Below are 10,144 nucleotides of genomic sequence, written 5' to 3'. Positions count from 1 at the left end.
ATCAAGAGTGTGGACACAGGATCCAACAGGCTGGGCTTGGGCATTGGCTCTGTCACTTGCCAGCCATGTGGCCACAGTCACATTACCTAACCTCTCTGAATGTCACTCTTCTCATGTCTAAAACAGACAGTGTGGCAGCTTCCTCGTGGCCGTGCAGGTGGGTTACGTGGGTGCCAGGCTCCTGTGTGCCGGGTCAACGTGGGTGTTGCCAGGGTAGTTACTCCTGTCCCATCTATGTTGGAAGAACACGGTTCCTACAAGTTATTAGGTCAACTGAGAGGAGAAATCCACAGCCAGCCACGCTGACAGTCAAACCCTGGTGTGCCACCACAGGCCCTTTGAGCCTCAGCCAGCTTCCCTCTCCCCAGCCGCACTCCTGCCTGACACTGCACACCTCTCCGAGATGCGTGCCTTTGGTTTGGCCTGGTCGGAGCCTTGGGAGTGCAAGCAACAGCAGTGAACCTGGGTAAACCCCGGCAACCAGGGATGTGCTGAATCCAAGGAACACTGAAGACCAGGACTCAAGAAGGGCCAGAGCCAGCAGCTCTTGGAGAGAAGGGCACGTGGAGGCGTGTGCTCTGGGCCTCGAGACTCAGACGGAAGACAGTCTGGCTCCGCAGAGAATGAATGCCCGGGGTCATTGTTGGTGTGACTCCCACGGGCACCGTGGGGAGGGGACCAAGGTAATGAGGCAGGATTGGTGTTTCTGGCAACGCACCTGAGCCTGATGCAGTTGTATTGCCTGTGAGGAGGTGCACCTGTTGTTAGGGTGTAAGAGATGACCTGGAGGCTTCAGCCACAGCGTGGCTGTTTGGTACCACTCAATGACCTGCTGAGCACAGCACTCTTGACTTTACAGGCACTACTCTTTAGGACACATTCCAAATAGACCTTCAAAAAAATCCCTCTTAAAGTTTTAAGCAAATAGGTTTGACACATGGCTAAGGCCAGTCACAGAAGATGGGTCATAGATTAGTGCAATTTAAGGAACATAGCCTTAAAGTTGTTGTATTGGTTTAAATGGAGAAGTTCTGGTGAATCCAGGGCCCTGAGGTCCAGAGAGGAACGCTAAAGGAGTAGATTGACAGGTGTGATACAGCAGGAGGCCGCAGAGGCCGCAGCAGGCTGGCATAGCCAACAGCTGATACGAAGCCACATAGACCCAGGACTGACAGCTCCTTCTATACTTTTGAGAATTTTTCGGACTTTTTTTTCTTCTGAGGCAGGTCTGGCTATGTTGCCCAGGCTGGCCCCAAACTCCTGGGCTCAATTAATCTCAGTCAATCCTTCTGGGAATACAGGCATGAGCCATCAGGCCCAGCTTTGGATTTTAAAATGTGAGTAGCTAACTCAGAATTTGCCAATGGATGGACGAGCTACGCAGAGCAGCCTGCTGCGGGCATGCGCCTACCGACCACCAGAGGGCAGTCAGAACTGGGAACGCTTCCTCCTGGGGTCCAGCCACCCTGCACTCTCTCTCAGCAAGGAGAAAGAGGAAACCAAACCATGCTGCAGTGAGACATGGACTTGCAGGAAACCTGTCAGCCTCTCCCCATCGGAAGGCCAGTGTTCCACTGCCGAGGGTTTTTAAACAATATTTTATTATGAAAATGTCCAAACCCTGCACAGCCAGGTCACAAGGGTCTTGGGGGAGCAGCTGCAGCTCCCCCGCCAGGGTCAGCCCTTGCCCTGCACGTTCCTGCTGGTCACAGCATCTGCCCCTCCAGCCCGCTCTCCAGCCACCGGTGTTGGATCCTAAGGAGGTTTAGGAAATGAGCAGGGATGTGACTTTGGAAGGTGTCCTGGTCACTGGCCTGAGTGCCTTCAGATGCACATTCTGCACGTTCTTTCCTCTGCTCTGCTCTGCTCTGAGGGACACTTCCCGGGCCCCTCCCTGGATGGGCTGACAAGAACAGGCCCTGGGGGAGGGCTGAAGGCGGGAGCAGAGAGGTGGGAGAGAAGTCCCTCTGCCACTCTAGGTCACATCTGAGGCCCCACTGTCTTCCCCATGCCCGGCTCCCACCAGGGCACACATCCTGGGACCCGGAAGCTCCCTCTCCCTTTGTCACCCTGGGCCTCAGAGGAGAGTGGCTGCTGGCTCTCCCGTTTGTCTGCAAGGCCTCTCCACTTCGCTTTTAGCTTCCTACCTCTTTCCACGACCCACGGAAACACTCCTGTGCATCTCGTGCCTCTGAAAGGAGGAGCGGGAGCCAGGATGGAGCAGGAAGCTTCAGACTGTGTTGGAGTCTGATGCCACTGCAGAGGGCGGGGGGGGGAGGGCCGTCCAGGGACTCAGAGGCTCGGGGGACCATGCTCCGGGGGAAGGTAGGGCAGCCCTGAGGGAGAGCGGCTAGCACTAGTCTGCAGCTGCCCACAGAGAGGGCCTCGGCTTGCACGCTGGGGCCATGCTGACAGACGGAGTGGACAGCTGCTAGCTGACTTGCTCCTCCAGCTCTCCAGCATGCTCTTTCTGGAAGGGAAGTCCGTGGTCACACCATATCTGCCACAGCAAGCTAATCTTCGGAAAAAATGTCTAAGCTACATCTTGATCCCATCCTGGAGGAACTCCATGTGAGTTAGAAGTGACCACAGGAGCTGATGTATATGATCCCAGGGCCAAAGTCTCCCCAGTACTTCAAGTAGTGGATGAGCCACATGAGTCACAGAGGACCCACCCACTAGGGTGAGTTAAAATACCTACCAAGTGCAGAGATAACTCCCATGCAGTTTCCATGGAATATGCTCTAAAACTGAGCCACCGACTCCAGGGGGCCAAAGCCTCCCGCGTGGATTTTGGATAACCTGTTCTTGTTGATAGGACACAATTATATACAAAAAAAAATGCACTCATCTTAAATGTGAATTTGACAAATATGCACACCTAGATACAGTGAGTACACACTCTGAAGAGTTTCCACAAATGCACACAGACATGAGACCATCACCTCCTGGGGGATACAGAGTATTTTCATCACCCACGAAGACCCTGGCACCCTGCCCCAGCTGGCTGTCCGCTCCCACCCCAGACAGCCCCGTCTCCATGCTGCACAATAGACTTGGGTTCCCTGGGATACCCTCACACCCTAGGCACCAGTCAGTGTCTGGCTTTCTTCATGTGGGGAACATCTGAGTCCACTCCAGCCACTTGTGAGTCACCAGTCAGCTCTGCTTGGTTGCAGAGAGCATTCCACGGCATGAGCACGCCACAGTTGGTTTACCTAGTCTGGAGTGCCCACCGCCACAGTTGACATCTGGAACAAACAATCACAGACATCACTGAGCTGCAGCCCCTCCCTCCCTCCTTCCCGTCAGCCCATAGCAACCACTGCTGTGTTCTCCACCTCTGTGTTTTTCTCTTTGAGGATGAAACCATGCAGTGCATGAGCTTTCAAGATCGACATTTTTAATTTGGCACAACTCCCTTGGAATTCATCAAAGTCTCAGGTGCCTATAGCTGGTTCCTTTGTACTGCTGAGCAGTATTTCAAGCCTTGGGTGAACAGTTTGCTCCACTGTTCACCCACTGCAGGACATGAGTCATATGCAGGTTGTTGCTATCGAGAGTAAAGCTCGGATGAGCAGGTTTTCATGGGTTTTTGAATTTCTGAAAGAAATGCCCCACGGTGCAATCCCTGGGTCGTGAGGTAAGGGCGTTGGTAGGTTCTGCAAGAAGCTACCGTATTCTTGTCCAGAGGAGCCATGTCATTTCCGTTTCCATCAGCAAGGGGTAAGCTATCCAGTTTCTCTGCACCCACTCCAGCATTTGGTATTGACACTGTTATTTTTTCATTTTACCGTCTTCAGAGGAGCGTGGTGATGGTGTCGTGGTGAGTCTCCTTTGCCCCGTGGTGCTGAGCATCTCCTCTAGGAGCTTAATTGACTTCTTTGGTGCGGCATCTGCTCGTGTCCTTAGCCCATTTCTCCTTAGATTGTTTGAGTTCCTTTTAGTGATGAGTTTTGGGTCTCTTCATGTTCTAGATACTAATCCCTTCTTGGATGTGTTCCCTGGGGTGTAGCTTTTCTCCCTTCCTCTTAACGGCATTTCTCACGTGCGAGTCCAGTTTTGCTGAGGTGCGATGCATCCATTTTCGGAGTGTGCCTTTGTCAGGGTCGCAGCCCTTTCACAGCAGATCAAGCCATAGCTCTTCGTTGAATATTGGTCCAAAACAGAACCCCCTTCTTTGCTTTTTCCTAGAAGTTTAGTGGTTTTATGTTTTCAATTTGGGCCTGTGATCCACTTGGAGTCGATTTCTGTGTAAGCCTGAGGTCTAGATAAGGTTCACATTCCTTTTGCCCGTGAATGTCTAACTGCTCCACGGCTATTTGTGGAAAGACGGTTCTTCCCTCAGCTCGCCCTTGCACCTGTCAGGCTGCTGGGGCATGCTCCTGTGCGTCTGTCTCTGAGTCCTGCTGTGTTCAGTGGCCTCCGGGCCTGTCCCTCCAGCAGCACCACGGCTGACTGCCGTGCCTCTATCATAACACCTGACATTGTAACTCATTTGTAACTCAGAAAACAAAATAATTCCTATTTGGCTTCTCTCACGACCTTTGAAGATGCTGTGAGAGCTGCGGCACCAGTTAACACTGCCGCAGACGGTGCTAGACCCAGGCAGGCCCAGGAGAGGAGTGGGGGCACAGTCCCTGGGCAGGGGAGGGGAATGGGAAGGCCCACAGGGTTCCAATACCTCCCACAGGTGAGTGGGGCCCAGAGAGGGCTCTCGTTACAGGTGGCTGGACATCTGACACACCCGACTGGAAGTTTCATTAGAGGCCCTGGCCAGCTGGACAGGCTCTGGGGACATAGGATGCATGAGCTACCTGATAATCTGAACAGAGCTTCGGCTGGTGATCTGTTGCCCAGGGTTACCTAGTAGTGATGCCCAGACAGCGGCCTCGGCCTCGGCCTCTCTCCTGATGGAGGAGCTCCCTCAGCCACAATGGATGCAGGCAGAGAGCTGGGGGATAAAAATCCCAGCGTCCTCAACCCACAGCTGTTAGCTCTGAAGCACATCCTGACCCACAGCGGGCGGAGCTCCACAGCCCACTGTGGGAACTGGCTTGATGGTGCCAAGAAAACCTTAGCGAGATAGAAAGAAACTGGGCCAGCGACCTGGAGGCACAGGGAGCCCGGGGCCCTTCCCGCTCGGCCTTTCCTGCACTGGGCGTGGGCACCCATGTTGCCCTGGCTGCAAGAGTCTGGACCCAGGCACCTGCTGCTCCCTGACGATCCAGAAGGTAGAGGATCCTGCTCTGCAGAGAGCTGCTGAAGCTTTGGCACTTCCCGGTCTGAACGGTTGGGAGGGGAGCGAAGGTCAGGAGCTGTTTATTCCTGTCATAAAAATGAGGAGTGGGAAGGAGGAGGAAGAAAGGCCTCAGTAGTGACGAGTCTCCTTAAACCCAGACAGTGGTGGAGTCCCTGGGGAGGCAAGAGGAGGGGACCTTCAGCTCTGATCAACACCCAGAGAGCAAAGGAAAAGAACCAAGTTAAAGACGCGCTCCGCACACTGGAAATGCTCCCTGAAGGCTGCCCGTATGAATGTGGCTGTGGGCTCTGTCTCCTTCCATGGGTCTTCTAGGGTGAGTCTCTGAGGCAGGAAAACCACCCTGGGTTTTACACACTCACCGTCGTCTTCATTCCAGAGGGAGTGGCAGAGGGGAGGCAGGTGCCCCGGTCAAGCCGCTCTGGAGGCAGAGCTGGCCCTCAGGGCTGCCCACCAGGCTGGCCAAGGGGCAGGATGGGGCTCTGCACTGGGTAGGGTGGTGTCCCTAAAGGCCACTGCTACCTGACTAGGGAGGCCTGACGGGGAGGCTTCCCAGGCCAGCCACCTCCCCCGCGTTGCACCAGGGAGGTCCTGGCAGGAGCGTGGCTGACTCCAGAGTGCAGACGTCGGAAACCACTGCCCCAGAATCAAGCAGAGACGTCACAGCTTCCAACAACTGTCAGCCTGAAACCAGACACCCAAAGAGGTGGCAAGCCACTGAAGAAAGGATTATGAACATTAAAGCACCCAAGACAGGGGTCTGTCTGCAAGAACTCTGTGAATGTGACCTCAGACACTGACGGACGTCAGGCGGACAGCCTGGTGTCCACTTGAGCACCCTCCGTGAGGATGGGCAGGGCTCCAGATCAGAGCTGGGCAGATGGTGCAGTTAGCAGACAGAGGTCAGCTGTGGGCAGCTGGTGAGTCTGGCTGCTCTTCCCAAGTGTATGTGATCCCCGGTCCTCACCCAGTAACTCATGTTGGCCAGTAGAGGGCAGCAGAGCACCCCAAGTCCCCACTCCAGCTGGCTTGGAGTGGCCAGTCACCTAGGCCTGCACCCAGGCTCCGCTGCTCCCAGGAGACAGGCAGGGGCCAGCAGGTCGTCAGCTCTTGCAGCACTGGCCTTCCTCCTCCTGCTATGGACACACAAGGCAGGCTTGCTCCTCCAGCTGTGGCCGCTGCCCTGGGGCACACTCGGAGCTTGGTGGATCACACTCCAGGGCCACACAGGCCCTGAGGGTTACAGCAAAGCACCTGGCACTGGGCTCAGCGAGGCAGAGGGGGCTGAGCAGCGTCTGCAGAGTGAGGTGGGCATTTGGCTGCAGGGAGAGCAGCAAAGGGACAGGTAGGGGCACAGCCCGGACAGTGGTACGGGGGCCCGAGCTCTGTGAAGGTGACTTGAAGGGCAGGGAAACGTAGAGGTCCTTTCAAAGGTGACTGAGGGGGCCCGGGGCACTCCGCCAGTAGGCCCCGCTCAGCCGTCACCAGGTAGGGGCCACCAGAGTTGGCCCTCACCATGTCATCCCCAGGGATACTGCAGGGACCCCAGCGGCCTGGTGACCTAGAAGCCGGGCAGCAGGGAAGCACAGACGTCACCCTTGCTCTCAGACAGGCCTGTGCAGGACCCAGCTGCACCAGCACTGCCTAGTTTGTAGATTGTAGAGCCACTCCATGAAACCCCGCCTCCCTTACTCAGGACCTTTGGGGACCTGGTGCCTCCTGAGGGCTGTGGGAGCAGCTGCTGACTCTCCAGTTCTGGAGGCCACACCCTCGTTTGCTTTACCAGTCGTAAGGTGGCTTCTGCTGTGACCAGCCCGGCAGGGAGGTGACGTCTCACCCCTTGCTGGCTTAGCTCTGCCACCTCATCAGGGATCCCTGGACAGCAACACTGCTCTCTGTCTCCCATCCAGACCCTGGCCCGGAGCCCCCAGGGCCAGGACGAGAGACTGGGCTGCGTTCCCAGCACCCTCACCTCCTCCAGGGGATAGCCCTGTCCCTTTGAGTGGGGGCTGGCACTAGGAGAGGGGCAAACCTAGGGCATCAGGTTGAGTTTCCTAGTTCTCAGGCCTGGCACCCACAGGCACAGGTGGAGTGTGGGGTGTGGCTGGAGGGGAGGGGAGCGCGCACACACACACACACACACACACCCGTCTCTAGGAGGCAAGTCCCCACAGCCGGTGGCTGAGTTGGCCAGGCTCCCAGGCAACTCCAGAAACCACACAACTCAGGACAGACACCCACAGAGTCCCACTGCTTCCCAGGAAATGCAGGCCCCACCCCTCTGCCCCTCCTCCAAGCTAGAAACTGTGCCTGGCCCTTCCCAGGTGACCAGCCCTCCAGGTCGCTGCCCCAGCTGCCCAGCTGTGCAGAGTGATGCCCCTAGACGGGTGGGGTGGGGCGGGGCGGCCCCAGGGCCAGAAAAGGAGGCGCTGGGGTCCCAGCTGCTAGTTGAGGTTGGAGTAAGGGGAGAGCCCTGGGGGACTGTGGGTAGGTCCCTGGAGGCCTCTGCAGGCCTAGAGGCCCTGGGGCCTGGGTGGGCCCTGGGCCCTGACCCTGTATTTGGGGGTGGTGGGAAGGCACCCCACCCAGGGGCTGCCTAAGCAGGAAGAGCGGAGCCCAGTGGGATGGCTGCCAGAAGGGTTTCATGGGTGGCCACACCACAGCTCGGGCCACCCACAAATCAGGCACCAGCACCAGGGGAGAGTTAATTAACCTATTTTTTTTTAATTTAATACTAAAAACAATTCTGTAAAAGCACTCAAATAACTGTTATGGGAGAGCGGGAACTAAAGCCCCAAGTGTCCACAGAAAATCCCCGTCGGACCCCAAAGCCAGGCAGGAGAGCTTTGCCACAGTGGGGGTGAAGTGAGGCCCGGGCACAGAGCGCCTGGGGTGGGCCCTTCTCCTGCAGAGACCATAGGGGGCAGCGCTGCCCCACCGTCCCCCAGGCCTCCCGAGTCACGCGCTCTCTCCTCCCCAGGCCCTAACCCTAATCCTAACCCTAACTAGCCCCTCCCCGCCTCCCTGGGCATCTTCTTCACTAAACCATTTGCATTTAAAGCTCAGAAAACCACTGGAGAACACACCAGAGATGGGTGTTTCTTTTGCTGCCATAACAAGCGGTTCAGAGGGTCACTGTCAGTCTGGGAACACAGCTTAGTGATGCTATCGGAGCATCAGGCTTGTCTGTGCACCTCAGGGTCCTTTCCATGTTGACTTCCACCCGGGCACTCTCTCCTCTGGGAACAAGTACCCCAAACCTCTGTCTCGTCTCCTCTTGGTTACCAAATAGTTGCTGCAGCTCTACACCTTACATCTGAGTTCTGGGCAGGAAGAACGGGGAAGCATGGGTGGCAAAGGGTTTTCTTCTAGTGAGTACTCTGTTTGTTCTGGAAGGGACCTGCTCCCCAGAAACCTCTCCCATCACCACCATTGTGCAGAAGTGTGCACCCTCCCTACGAGGGAGCCGGGACAACTGCACGCTCCAAGACTCTGTCCCTCAGAAGGGACACAGTTGTTGGTGGACAAGTACCTGCATGTGCCCTGCCTGACCTTCCAGCCGAACACATGATCTCCACCTTGTAGACAGAGACATCGAGGCACCATAAGGTCGAAATCCTTCTGAAGGTGGCACAGCTAGTGGGTGGCATTCTGGTCTCCTAAGTCTTAATGGTGCATTAATCAATAACTTGGGGTTGATCAGTGATGTGCTTTAGGACCTGGACTTGAGGCATGTTTATGATAACTGCTTCAGGATCCTCACAGACAGTCCCTGCATTGATCCACCTAAGGGGTGTCCCCTCGGGTTGTCTTCCGTGTGGTTTTTCCGGGTCTGGACGTGACCAGTGACTTAGCACTGTGTCCTGGTCATTGGGGCTATCCTAGCTAAGTCTTGTATTTTAACAGTCCGTCGCCCTTTGGGGTTAAATTTGGGGTTGGAGTCTCATGTTCTGAAGGGCATCTGTGGGCTTCCCTTCCGGGGACAGCTCCTTTTCTGTACCTCGCCATGTTCTTAGGGTCGGCTCCATTGCCCCCAGATCCACTCTGCCTCGCTGTCTGTAGGGGCACAAGGTGCCTCGCTAGGCCACGAAACATTAGGTAACTTGGGGTGGGGTCTGAAGCACTAGGCCTGGCTGTCCCTGTGTCACCAGGCAGAGGGCAGGAGACCCCCCAGCTTCCCTGCTGCCGCTGTGAGCAGGCTCAACTGTCCCTGGTGTCCCATCACAGAGCAGGGCTGGGATGGCCCAGATTCTTACTGCGGACCCTGCTGCCGGCAGGACACGCTGCCCTCTGAGGCCCACGGGGTTGTGGGGTGGGGCTGAGCCTCTTCTGGATCTCTCCCAGGTCCCCTTTCCCAGCCCTGGGCCGGAGAGAGAGGCTTGTCTGGATTCGTTTTGACCAGGGCCTGTTGGAGGTTCTAGCTGCCGGTCTCTCGGCATCCAGTGCAGGGCTCTGTAGAAGATGAAGAGAAAGCAGGAACCTCGCCGAGTGACCAGGCCGTCATGCTGAGGTCTCTCCGGTCCAACCTCATCTACCCAGGCTCCTTTGATGGTTGCCTGTTGAATACGGAGTTGGTTTGAAGGGAGGGGCAGGCAGTGAGTCTGCGGCTGCTGCTCCAGCTCGGAAATCCAAAGTCCTTCCTGAGCCCACCTCCCAACCCGTCTCCCACCAGCACCCACCAAATGCCAAAATTCTGCACCAGTGCCAAGGGCCGGCTGGTCCACACAGGGAGGATCCTGCACAAGGGCTCAGCGCCAGTCAGACGCTCACCTTGGTGAGGTGGAGCCTCTGCACCGGGGCTCACAGGGCTTCCCTGTGGAGACCAGGTGCAACACCAAGGTGACCAAGGACAGCAGCTGGTCTCCACAGTGGGAATCCCCCAGC

Source organism: Callospermophilus lateralis, chromosome 9 (assembly GCF_048772815.1).
Source record: "Callospermophilus lateralis isolate mCalLat2 chromosome 9, mCalLat2.hap1, whole genome shotgun sequence".
Lineage (NCBI taxonomy): Eukaryota > Metazoa > Chordata > Mammalia > Rodentia > Sciuridae > Callospermophilus > Callospermophilus lateralis.
The sequence above is the reverse complement of the archived record's forward strand: the minus strand, read 5'-3'. Positions refer to the sequence as shown.